Raw genomic sequence first — 13,988 nt, 5'->3', positions numbered from 1 at the left:
TGTTTTCATGGGGAGTCGGGGGAGGGGGGGGGGTGGGACGGGGGCGGTGGGCCGGGGTTGCAAGGAATGCCAAGCACACACACTTGAGCGCCCTGTGATGGAATCAAAGGCTCATACCCAGTTGAAGGATGCGAAACTACCAAACTGCAGCACCAAAAGGCACTGGACTTGCTGGTGAGCTCGTGGCCCATCCTGGAGACCCTTAAGTCAAGGCCACAGACCTCTCCTCTCACCCTTTGCCCTCGAAGCCCTCTCTGCCTCCCACCTTTGCCCACATTCCTGGGTTTCTGTCTCCTGGGTAGACCCGTAGGTCATGTTTGAAAGGCCAGGCTTCCAAAGAACCAAGGGAATGAATGCCTACTGGGAAGTCTGTGTCAAAGCTTTGCAGTGGAAAGACGGGCCTCCCAGCTGCTGTGGACTGGAAATCAGGGTTACCTCCGTGCCGTGTAGGATTGTGCGAGATGGGCAATGGAGATCTGGCTGATTCAGCGGGTGACTTCACAACCTAAGCTTTCTCAGTTTTATGATTATGCCTCCAAGTTGTGACTTGGCCAGAGCCAGAGCCAGGTGTCACCATTCCTGAAAGCTCATGGCAAGGGACAAAGGTCCCTGGGTTCACCTACGGGCCATAGTGAGGCAGCAGGCGGAGAAGGGGGAGGGGAGGAAGGGTTAACACAGTTAACATTTATTGGCACCCACACCCATATGCCAAGTGCCTTGTCAGACACTTCGCACATATGATACCTTTTAGTTAAAAAAAAAAGAACAAAACACTCAAGCAGAGGTGGTGAGAGAAAGGGGGGTCCAAAGTGAGGGGTGCAAACTAGAGAGGTACATTAATACGCACAAAGGCCTTTGTGGCGACTCGGTCATAATAATAACAGCAGCTTGCCCTTAATAATTTGAAAGAGTTTTCACCTATAATTCTCACAGCAACTCTGGGAAGGGCATGATTACCCCAGCGTTGCTGTGAGAACTCTCCAAAAACAGGTCCATTTCCACAAAGTCAGCCATGCTTGTCTGGTCCTGCTCTAAATATCTGCTTCCCCACCTCCGTAAATTTACACAGCTTCAAGTGTTATTGCCTTGATCGATACCTTGTGTAGTTCAGGACAGAAAAAAGATGCCCGTGCTTCAGTGCACCAGCGTGCGGTGTTTCAGCAGATAGGTCTTTTGGTGGGATTGAAAGGAAGGATTTGCCACTTTCCCCTGTAACTGACATTAGATTACGAAGCTATTTCTCATCATCGTTTGCTGTCCTGAATATGTTATTACCCAGTGATGCTGTCTGTACCCGGCTCGTCCACTTCTCAGGGGTTAGCTCCCCTTGCCAGCTGCTTTTCTTCTGGGGCACACCTGCCTCTCTCCCGGCACTTAGGTCTCACCCCACTGGTTTCTCCCCTTTGCTCACAACATGGATGCCCTCACTGTCCCTCCAGGCCTCCTGCCTCTCCCTTTCGGGTTTATCCTGTATGTCATCTCTTTTGATGCTAAATAAATGAATTACTGAATATCCCAGAGGGCTTCCCTAGTGGCACATTGGCAAAGAATCTGCCTGCCAATGCTGGAGATGCATGTTTGATCCCTGGATTGGGAAGATCCCCTGGAGAAAGAAATGACAACTCACTCCAGTATTCTTGCCTGGGAAATCCCATGGACAGAGGAGCCCGGAGGGCTACAGTCCATGGGGTCCCAAAAGAGTCAGATGCGATTTAGCAACCAAAAAACAACAAAATATTCCAGAACACATGAAAACTTCCCTTGTTCATTAGTCAGCAGTTAATCGTTTCAACCTTCACTTAGTCCTTATGTGTTGAAGTGTTTCTTGAGGGCCAGACACTGGGCCAGGCACCACCACGCTTCTAGAAATAATAGCATCTGTCCCTGTTCTTATAGTCCCCTTGCCCCATCCTCATCCCATCACCATCTACAGTGTGACTTCTGCCGACGCTGTTTGCTTGAGCTTCTTTGAGCACTACTGCTTGGACCTCTGCAAGTTACTGAATGGACCTCTCAGGTCTGACTCCTGCTGCAGCTCTTGACACTCTGGACCACTTGTTTCCTTTTCTGGATTCTGTGTCCCTGGTTTCTGGGACACTCATCTTGCCTCTCTGTCTCCCTGCTATCCTCCTCTCAGGATCTCTTTTTTCCTGTCTGTTCTTACCCAGTGCTCCCCAGGGGTCCAGCATCAGCTGTCTTCTTTTCACACCTGGAATATTTTTCCCCGGGAAACCTTACCTTTAGCTTTAAAGGTAAGTCTCTTCCTCAGTCTAGACTGGTTTCCTGGTCTCTAGATCCCAATATCCAAGAGGGCTTGTCTTCTTGCAGTTTCCTTGACACTTGGCAGTCTGTGTGCCCAGAGCCAAATTCTTCCTCCTCCATGAATCTGTCCGTTCTGTCCATTCTCCATCTAAAATAAATATCTCTGGGGTTTCCAGCCTGCTTTCACTGCCATGTCTTTAGCTTGAAACTTCATCTTCTCTTTCCCTTTAAAGGAAGAGACTCTGCCTCTAGGTTCACTTTCTTCCACTCTGCTCTCTTCCTCATTTCTAGAATGATCTTTCCAAAATGTTCCCAAGACTTTGCTGCTGCCCCATTTATATGCCTTCAAAACAAGTATCCATGCCACCTTTTCAAGCGTCTGCTCCTCCAAGTGGCATATCAGGGCTTCTACATTCTGCCGTTGCTCCTCACATCCTGCTCTCTAGTGTCCAGACCTTGTGAAGCTCCCTGTTCCTCTTCTAACAGTAACTTTGCACCCCCGTTTCCTCTGCCTGTAGCATCATCCCCCACCTGCCCTAACTTTGTCTCACTCATCTTTGGCGCCTCAGGTCAAGTGTCTCTCCATCCACGAAGCTTTCCTGATACCTCTCTAAACTCAGAGCCAGGCGAGGGCCCTTCCTGAACAGTGCCATAACATTCCATGTATATCTCTGTTAGATCCCTTTTCACACAGAACTGTAGTTGTTGGGGTGCTAACCTATCTCCCCAACTCTCTGTGAGCTGCCTCAGGGCAGGAAGTACTTAGACTGGGTTTTGTTCTCCTGGCATCCGCTGTGTGTTGGATGAATGAATCAGCTAATTGAGTCTATTTGAGGAAACAAACATTAACAAGTAATTCCCTGGCAATTCATGGAAGGTGCTATGGAAACCCACAAGAGTAGGCACCTAGCCTGTCTGAGGAGGAGGATCAGGGAAGGCTTCCTGGAGGAAGAGGCACCTGAGATGCCCAGGCACCCAGGATGTGGGCAGGCATTTGAAGGAGACAGAAACTTGAGACAGTGGGGCCCCTCAGGATGCTGTAATAGCTGGAGAACAGGAAGGGGAAGTAGCTAATTTCTGAGCCTGAAAAGTAGACAAGAAGTGGATTAGGATTCACTTTTCAAATGCCGTTATGTCTGTGCCATCCTAAAATAATGAGACATCATATTTATTAAGGGGGTTGTTTATTTCCAGTTTTGTTGATCTTATCTAACTCCTCATATAAGATTTCAATTTCCTTAGCAATGTCCCTTGGCACCTAGGACAATATTCTGCCCAGCACCTAATAAATGTAAGCTGTTTGACAGACTGATAAAAAGAGGGGAAGAACATTCCATTTTTCAAAGCAAAAAGTTGCTCGGTATTATTACTTTATTTGTTCTGCTCTTTTCATTAAATATCATTTCTGAAGGCTGAAAATAAAAATTGAAGATAAAAAAGGAATTACTTTCAATTACATATTGTAACAGCGGTTTAACACACCAAAATTATATTTGTTTTACCCTTTTAAAAATTATGATTTATGTAAGATTAAAAAGACATAAATGAAAATGTATCAACTAGTTTGGTCTGCCTATCTCTGTTTAGTACACCCTGCTGTCAGCAAGAGCACATGGATTATTATTATAATTGTTATTTTGTTGTCTTCTCTTCCCCCAACATATATACAAAGCTCCACTGATTGGACAGACTTTATATATAAAACACACACACAAATACAGTATATATGTTTTCTTAGGAAATACTATTCCAAAATGCATGGCATTAGAAATAGTGTCTTTCGTGGACATTATTGTTTTCTTATTACAGGTAGATAAAATCTCCATGAGTGAAGAAAAGGTAACCAAGGTGATATCAGAAAAGAAGTGGCAAAGATCAGAATGGATGATACAAAGTCAAAATGAAATAACAGAAAGGCGAGGAATCCACACAATAAAGAGTTGGTGACAAAGGAAATGAGGGTAAAGGACCATAATATAGTGAGAGTAGGTCTGCATTGTCTTGTGAAAGTTGCTCAGTTGTGTCCGACTCTTTGCAACCCCATGGACTGGAGCCCTCCAGGCTTCTCTATCCATGGGATTTTCCAGGCAAGAATACTGAAGTGGGTTGCCATGCCCTTCTCCAGAGGATCTTCCCAACCCAGGGATTGAACTCAGGTCTCCCGCATTGCAAGCAGATTCTTTACTGTCTGAGCTACCAGCTCTGCATCAGGATCACATTAAAAACAACAACAAGAAATAGGAATCAGTTTTGATGACCTCTAAGGTTTCTTCTGGTATAGGGTTTGATGGTTCAACAAAAATTTTTTATTTGGATTTATTTTATTTCATTATTTTCTTAATGTAGGTGTCTTATTTATTTATTTTGGCCATGCTTCAAGGCATGTGGGATATTAGTTTCTTACTAGGCATCCTGCCTCTTTCAGGAAAAGCAGTGAGTCTTAACCACTGGGCTGCCAGGGACATCCCTGGATTCATTTTAAAACTGAAGATGGAGATGAAATTGTTTTATGAGAGAAGCCAAAGTTGGTCCTTAGTTTTGAATCCCAAATGCTATTTCTCCTTAGGATACTAGGTTGCTTGCTTTAAGGACTACAAAATGTATATAAAGTGCTGAGCACAATGGCTGACATTCAGTGCATTAAGACATTGGGGATATGCATTATATTTCTTTATTTCCATAAATCATATCCGGCTCAGCTCCATCCACAAAGGTTACCTGAAAGACATTTTCCAAAACTCCTTCCTTCTCCTTGGATCAAGCAAGAACTTTAGTGCTTTCGGATTTATGAAGATAGAAGGGGACTATCCCGATTCTTAGTCCGGTGGCTGCCAAGGTCAACCACGGCTTCTTTCACCTGGACTCCAAGGTTTCAGCATGTTGTATCCACATCACCTGGTATCTACAGAAGCCACCCCTTCCGTGTCCTGACTCCTTAGAGACTGTCAGAGACAGTGCTAAGGTGTCCATCACTCAGATGTCAAATGTCTCAACCCCGTTCCCAGTGGGAGTGGAAGGGTCCAGCACACGTGAGGATTAGGTCCTTGTCAATTCAACTGTCAACTCAAACCAGGTGTTGGTTGGAATGCAAGAGGGCTCAGCCACTTTGTGAACTAGTTCGGCAGTTTTCATAAAGTGAAATATACATTTACTCTGTGCCTCAGCAGTTCCACTCATAGGCATTTGTCCAAGGAAACGAAAACTCATGTTCATGAGAGCAAGTGTTTCCAGTAGCTTTTCTCACCATCTCCAAAAACTGAAAACAACCCAAATTAATACACCCACCCAATGGAATAGTACTCAGCAATATAAATGCATGAACTACTGGTACATACAACATGGGAGAAACTCAGAGGCATTCTGCGATGTAAAATAAGCCAGGCATGCATGGCCCTGGGCATTACTGTTCCACTTCAGTGACATTCTAGACAAGGCAAAATGATGGGGACTGAAACAGAGCAGTAATTGCCAGTTGCTAGGAGCAGACAGAAGGGAAGGCATTTTTTGGCTGAGGGAACTAATTGTTCTATGTCTCAATTGTAATGGTGAGGAAACAACTGTATTTGTCCAAAAGTCATAGAATTGTATGATAAGAAGATGGAAATTTGCTGTGTATAAACTATACCTAAAGAAAAGAAAACAAGGGGAAAACCCACCAAGTTTTCTTTCCTTTTGGGACAATTCAGCCTAATTCTCTTGAATGGCCAAGACTTCCAGCAAACAGAGAGCAGGTTGTTCTGTGCTTAGAAAAGTCTCTGGTCTGGAAGCCTTGACCTCACATACAAAAAAGTTTTTTTTTTCTTTTTTAATGTTAAAATGTTATCCTATGGCTCCCAGGAAGCAAAGGTCTACCCTTCTGGAAGGGAGACAAAATTCTTTTTTGTACCTTCCTGAGGCATCTCCAGCTGCTTGGTGGTGGGAGTGAGAGGTAGAAAAACCAAAACAATTCAAACAACAGTAACAACAAAAACCAGAGGTCGGTGTGGGGGTTGTCTCTGGGACTCCACGATTTTTGGCTTGTTTGTTTTTAAGCTTGGACTTCCAGAAGCGGGAGGAGTAGATAAAAATTACCTTTATTCTTGGATGCGATTGCCCTGCAGAGAAACGAGATAAAGTAACTTCTCAACAGGTTTTCTGTTACATTCAATCTCAGAAGAGCAGCCCCTCCCGGGTTTGTTCTGAAGGCCGGGTCTGTTGGACTGAGGGGGCAGGCTTCTGGGAGCTCACCCAGGACCAGGGAGAGCAGCAGGGGAGGCTGAAAAAGGAGACTGACAAACAAGGTCATTTCTCACAGATATAATACTTTGAAGGAAATTAATCGGGGATCTGATAGGAAGCAGCTGGAAGAAGGGCTCTTTTGTCTAGGATAGTCAAGGAAGGCCTTTCTGAAGATGTGACCTTTGTACAGACTGAGTGATGCGGCATCCAAGGGACCAAGAAGAGCACATGCGTGCCTGCGTGCTCAGCTGTGTTTGACTCTTTGCGACCCCACGGACTGTAGCCTGCCAGGGTCCTCTTTCCATGGGATTCTCCAGGCAAGAATACTGGAGGGGGTTGCCATTTCCTACTTCAGGGGATCTTCTCCACCCAGGGATCGAACCCATTTCTCGTGGGTCTCCTACATTGGCAGGTGGATGCTTTACCACTGTGCACCTGTGAACCCCACCAAGAGCACAGAGGATGTCATTACAGGCTGAGTGAGCAAGTGAGTGAAGTCGCTTGGTTGTGTCCGACTCTTTGCGACCCCATGGACTGGAGCCTACCAGCCTCCTCCATCCATGGGATTTTCCAGGCAAGAGTGCTGGGGTGGGTTGCTATTTCCTTCTCCAGGAGATCTTCCCCACCCAGGGATTGAACCCGGGTCTCCCGCATTGTAGGCAGACGCTTTACCATCTGAGCCAACAGGGAAGTCCATTACAGGCTGAGAGACCAGCAAATGTAAAAACTCTTCTGGAAGAATGAGCCACAGGAAGGTGGCCAGGAATGCTGGGATGTAATGAGCAAGTTGTCCAGGATAGGGGTGGGGGTTGGAGGTTGGGGTAAAGGTGACCTAGAGAGGGAAGAGGGGTTCAGACCCTTCACTAATTCAAGTGGAATGAAGTTAATGAAAGCTTTTCAGCAGAGGAATGGCATGCTCTGAATTACATTAAAAAGAAATTCTGGATTTTTTTTTAATGGAAGTATTAATGAGTTGAGGGCGTCCCAGGTGGCACTAGTGATAAAGTACCCACCTGCCAATGCAGGAGACTAAGAGATGTGGGTTCGATCCCTGGATCCGGAAGATCCCCTGGAGGAGGGCAGGGCAACTCACTCCAGTGTTCTTGCCTGGAGAATCCCATGGACAGAGGAGCCTGGTGGGTTATCGTCCATAGGGTCGCAAAGAGTCGGACACAAATGTAGCTGCTTAGCATGCATGCATTGATGAGTTGAGGATGGGGTTGGGGGGTGAGGGAAAAGCAGTGACCCAGGGCTCACTGCAAGATTTTGGGCTTGAAAATAAGTGGTAAAATTAGCTGTTTTTTAAGGAATAAAAATGAGGAAGCCTTGTTTTATTCGATATTTTTAAAATGAGATAAAGCTATAATAATTAAAAGAACTTGGTGCTCATTTATCAAGAGTTGTTAAGACTTAGTTAACATGCAGAATGCACCAGGCGTCCCTCTGAGTGCTTTGGATGTATAACATTTAATTCTCACAAAAAACCCTACAAGATGGGGACCTACTACCACTATTTTAAGGGTGAAAAACAAAGGCGCAGAAAGGATAAGTAAAATCTCCCAAGTCCAAAGCCGACAGGTAGTCTGGCTTCCAAACCCATGCTCCAACCACACACCCCAAACCCTGGCCAGGCCAGTGGAGCAGAATGTGGAATCCTAAAAAGTCTGAAATGCACCTACACCTCAGTCCATCATACCTTTACAAATCGATGGGAATTAACCCAGGAACAGTGTTGGAAATTTTTCCTAAGTGTATGGAAACGACTGTTTAAATCTTCCTTTGGCACATTCACTAATACACTAAATAAAGATGGGTTAAAGAGTTAAATGTTCAAACACACGCATGCACACAAACCATAAAAAGTTAGAAGAGACTATGAGATAGAAAAGCACTGGTTAGAAATGAAAGTAATGGAAGAAATCATAAGGAAAAAAATCAATAAGTTTGACTTCATAAAAATTAAAAACTATAATGCAAAACAATTAAGAAAGTAAAAAGTAAATTGCCTTCCAGAAGTATTGTATCCAATTTACATTATGGTTCACAAGATGGTGCTTGAGAGGACCCATCATACTTTGCCAGCATTGGCCATTAAATTTAAAAAAAAAAATTTTTTTTTTCTAAATTGACAAGAAAGAAAACGGTAAGCATCTGTTGTTACAATTAGCATTTTAAAAGTCTGGTGTCTTCAATCACCTGTTTGATATCTTTATTGCACTTCCTGTTTGTGAAATGGTTGTTCATGCACTTTCTCTGTTTATCTGCATGGATTTTAGCCTTATTGATTTGTATGAGCACTTTATAGACTAAGAAGAGTACTTCTTTTTCATATTTGTAGAAAATGTATCTACCCACTTCATTGTTTATCTTTCAGTTTCTATTTTACATTTTTTTGTGAGGTTGCTTTTGTTAATGGAATATTCTTTTCCTTTTTTAAGACAGTTTTTATGTGTACAGGAAAGCTATTGATTTTTATATCTTTGTAACCTAGCACCTTATTGAACTCTTTTTAGCTTTGGGAGATTTTAGCTGATTCTCTCTTGGGCTTTGGGGGTCTATAATGATATCATCCTCCAGTACTCTTGCCTGGAAAATCCCATGGATGGAGGAGCCTGGTAGGCTGCAGTCCATGGGGTCGCTAAGAGTTGGACACGACTGAGCGACTTCACTTTCACTTTTCACTTTCATGCATTGGAGAAGGAAATGGCAACCCACTCCAGTGTTCTTGCCTGGAGAATCCCAGGGACGGGGAAGCCTGGTGGGCTGCCGTCTCTGGGGTCACACAGAGTCGGACACGACTGAAGCGACTTAGCAGCAGCAGCAATGATATCATCTGGGCTTCCCAAGTGGCGCTAGTGGTAAAGAACCTGCCTGCCAATTCAGGAGACATAAGAGACACGGGTTTGATCCCTGAATCCAGAAGATGCCCTGGAGGAGGAAATGGCTACCCACTCTAATATTCTTACCTGGAGAATCCCATGGACACAGGAGCCCGGCAGACTACAGTCCATAGGGTAACAAAGTGTCGGACACAACTGAAGCGACTTAGTACACACACAATGACATCATCTACAAAAAGAAGGGAGGGATGGATTGAGGAAAGGAAGAAAGAAGAGAGTACGGGGATGCTTTCTCCTCCTTGCTAATAATAAAACTCTTATTTAGGCTTGATATGTTACTTTTTTAGCCAGAATTTCCAGTAAATTTGGTAATAACAAATATCAGGTTTTTTTTTTTTTTCTTAATCCAATGAGAATGTCTCTGGAATTTCACTCTTAATTGTGAAGTTGGCTTTTCATTTGATACATAGTATTAATAATTAGCATATGAATATATAATAACCCTTCTAAGTTTTTTTTAATGATATCCTTTATTTCATTTATTCAGTATTTATTTCATTAACAACGTGTACCAAGCAGTAAGCATTCTTGGTTTCTTATTTAACTCAGAACAAGATACAAATTAAATACTATTTACCAGCCTGGATGGGAGGGAATCCCAAGGGAGAAGGGGTACATGAGCCCTTCTAAGTTTTTTTACAGCATTTATTGTGGCAGGATATTACTTCTGTCTACCAAAGCAAAATTTTTAACTTCACGCAGAAAGCACACTAGCTACACCATACACTTAGTTTGAGGGCAAAAAAAAAAGTCTTCCTCAACTTTATTCTCTGTGTTGTGGACAATTTTTTTTGAGTCCCTTGATTTTCCTTTGGGCAGTATTCCTTCTCCTTAAAAAATCAACTTCACTGAAGTTTAATTTACATACAGTACATTGTGTCTATTTCAATGTATGATTTGATGAATTCTGACAGGTGGACACGCGGTGCAACGGCCACAATCAAGCTACTGACAATTCCTATCACAGCCAGAAGGTTCCTCCTACTTCTTTGCAGTCCATTTCTCCCTTTGTCCACAGCCCTGGGCCACCACTGATCTCCTTTTTTGTCATTACGAATTAGTTGGAGCATTTTCTAGAACTATCCCCAGTTCTAGAAAGGTACATATGGCCCCTTGAATGGTAAAGAAGCTTGGCTGTATTAAAGGTAGAATTCTCTATGGAGCCATGGGGTCTCCTGGAAGCACTGAAGATAATCCTCCTTCAGAAAATAGTGAGTAGGTAGGTCTGAGTCAGTGGTCAGAGATGGTTAGTCAGACCCTTTGTGTCTTGACGGTTTACAAGGAAAAGTGTTCCTACCCCATAGAACAGATGTTCCTAATCTGTAAGGGCCCAGCCTCCAGAACTAGCCGTGACCCAGTCCATCCAGAATTCTGGAGAAGGCTATGTGTTTGAACTGAAGGAACTGAACCCAGAGAGGAGGGGATCTAGGCACTGAGAGCTAACAGAGCCAACTGTAAAGACCTAGCACTTTGAAAATCCAGACACAGCCCCTGGGCCCTCTGGGTGATAGCTACACATGCAAGTCAAAAGAAGGGACTGTGGAGAGCTACCACCTTGAAAACCCACGAACCAGTACCCTGAGAATTTAGAGAGGTCCCACGGGCTTTGCTGATGGGTCAGTGGGTAAAGAATCTACCTGCAATGCAGAAGAGGCAGGAGATGTGGGTTTGATCCCTGGGTTGGGAAGATCCCCTAGAGGAGGGCATGGCAACCCACTTCAGTATTCTTGCCTGGGAAATCCCATGGACAGAGGAGCTGGTGGGCTCCAGTCCATGGGGTTGCAAAGAGTTGGACACAACTGAGTGACTAGGCACACATGTGTGATTAGTTTCCAATTGCTGCTGGAACAGATTAGCACAAATTTAGTGGCTGAAAACAGCACAAGTCTATTGTCTTATAGTTCTGGAGGTCAGAGTCCAAAACAGGTCTCGGTGAGCTAAAATCAAGGGGTTAGCAGAGCTGTGTTCCTTCTGGAAGCTCTAGGGAAGGATCCATGTCCTTTAATATTTCAGTTTCTAGAGGCTGTGCCCTTCTCTGACTGTTGACTCCCATCATCTTCAAAGGTAGCGATGACCAGTCAAGTCTTTCTTATGATGCCATCCCTCTGGTTCTGACTCTTCTGCATCCCTCTTCACCGTTTAAGGACTTTGTGATTACACTGGGCTCATCCAGATAACCCCAACCACTTTCCTTCTTCCTTTTGTGTTTGGCCGTGCCTCGAGACAAGGCACAGCCATAAGCTTTCTGCCAAGAAGAGAAGTAGCTATTGAGGCAGAATTGATACAAACAAGCAAAACACTGCAAATGAAATATCAAAATTTTAAATAAAGACAGGACCCAGCCCTACACTTAAGGAAGAAAGAGTAAATGAAAAAAATTCTGTTGTTCTGAAGATGGATCCATACATATAAGAATGAGTTTCAACATTTTAGACAAAAGTAAGGCAGCCCTGGGAGTTCCTCATGTATTATGTTGCTCAGTAGCTGATATAAAAGGATTTAGCTATGGATCTTGCCTTCAAAAATAAGCAAGAAGATTTCATAGTAGTTTTTGGAACACTGTACTGAATGTTCCATTTTCATAATTTCATTTTCCCTGCTAATGAATAGCTACATGGTTTAAATTGTAAATTTCCTGTGGGGAAAAAATGAGAAAATACACAAAATATAGAAAATAAATCTCATATGGATATTCGAGGGAGACTTGTATTTTTTGGAGTGAACATTTGAGCAGTTCTGTGATCAGATAATGTGGGCTTAACTGATCTTTACAGAATGACTAATATTCTCAAGATATCAATACTGAAGATGAAGAGACTGTGCTGTGAAGAGAGCTGGGATGTGGCCCCATCTACAGGCTTCCAGAGATCGCAGTCATGTGTGTGACACCCGCCACCATCTTTATTCCTAGATAAGAAATCCTACAGGTAACAATATGAGGAAGGGCTCTCTGCTTGGTGTGTCTGTTGGGCACCTCATCTCTTCAGATGACCTCACCACTGCATACATTGGCTTCCCTATATTTTGACCAGTGTGTCATCTTAGAATCTTCCATAGCGATACAGGTTTCACCTATGCAGCCTCACATGCAGCTCTGATCATCTTTGCGACCCCATGGACAGTAACCCGCCAGGCTCCTCTGTCCATGGGATTCTCCAGGCAAGAATACTGGAGTGAGTTGCCATGCCCTCCTCCAGGGGATCTTTCCGACCCAGTGATAGAACCCAAGACGTTATGTCTCCTGTGTTGGCAGGCAGGTTCTTTATCACTAGTGCCCCATGGGAAGCTCCATCTTATCAGAAGGTCAGAAGAAAATTCTTTCGTAGACTCTGCAGAACTGACTCTTGGTCTCCTGAGTGTCTTCAGTTACTCAAGTGAATAGTCCTCGGGGCTTTAAAATGGATAAGATCCTCTGCCTGCCTCATGTGAAAATTACTGGAGGCCTCTAGAGTCTTCCTTACCCATCTCACCCTTAGGTTATTACTTAAAATACCACCACCCCAGTACTAACTTTCCCTCCACCACTCAAACGCTCCACACAGTTCTCATAACAGCACCTCTGTGCTGCTATCGTGGCTCACTCTGTGGTTTGCTTCTCTCTTCATACCAGACTCTGCTTCTTTGAGGCCTTGCATCCTGGGCCCCTGACGTAAAGGGGCCTAACAGCAACGCCCATGCCGTTGACCTCTGTCTGAAACACGTTTGCTCCCCCTGTCTGTCTACCTAATTAACTTACTCATGTTTGAGAGACCTCAGTTCTTAATTTTAATTCCCCAGGGAAGCCAGACTAGATTGGGGTTCCATGCCATATGCTGGCATAGTATTCTTTACTTCATGGTATGTACCGCAGTTTGCAATATTATATCTGTGTCATTTGTTCAATGTCTGTATTTCCTACTGGAGACAAAGTCATACGAGGGAAAGAACTGTCCATTTCCTCGTGGCATCTGCTGGGCCCAGCTCAGTGCCTGGCACAGAGTTGGGGCTAATGAAATATATATTCACCTAATGGAATAAGGGTGTCATGACGAAATGAATGAAAGACTGAATAGAGTATTTCATTAATATAATAACCAGAGTCCAAGTAGCGCGCCTCAGTGTAGCATGATGGTCAAAAACACAGGCCCTAATCAATTTAGGCAAGTTCTTTAGCCTCTTTGTGCCTCTTGTCCTCATCTGCACAATGGGCATAATAAAAATGCCTTATGAGGACTTAGGACTTCCCTGGTTGGCTCAGCAGTAAAGAATCTGCCTGCTCTGCAGGAGCCACAGAAGACAAGGGTTCAGTCCTTGGATGGGGAAGATCCCCTGGAGGAGGGTGTGGTAATCCACTCTAGTATTCTTGCCTGGACTATCCCATGGACAGAGGAGCCTCATGGGTGACAGTCCATGGGGTTGCAAAGAGTCAGACACGACTGAAGCAACTTAGCATTCATGCACCCATGAGGATTTAATGAAACCATATATATGTACACGGATGGGTCGATCGATTGATAGATATAAATATAGGTAGATAGAGAAATTGGAGAAGGCAATGGCAACCCACTCCAGTACTCTTGCCTGGAAAATCCCATGGATGGAGGAGCCTTGTGGGCTGCAGTCCATGGG

The sequence above is a fragment of the Bos indicus x Bos taurus genome, chromosome 9 (genome assembly GCF_003369695.1).
Source record: "Bos indicus x Bos taurus breed Angus x Brahman F1 hybrid chromosome 9, Bos_hybrid_MaternalHap_v2.0, whole genome shotgun sequence".
NCBI classification, from domain to species: Eukaryota; Metazoa; Chordata; class Mammalia; order Artiodactyla; family Bovidae; genus Bos; species Bos indicus x Bos taurus.
The sequence above is the reverse complement of the archived record's forward strand: the minus strand, read 5'-3'. Positions refer to the sequence as shown.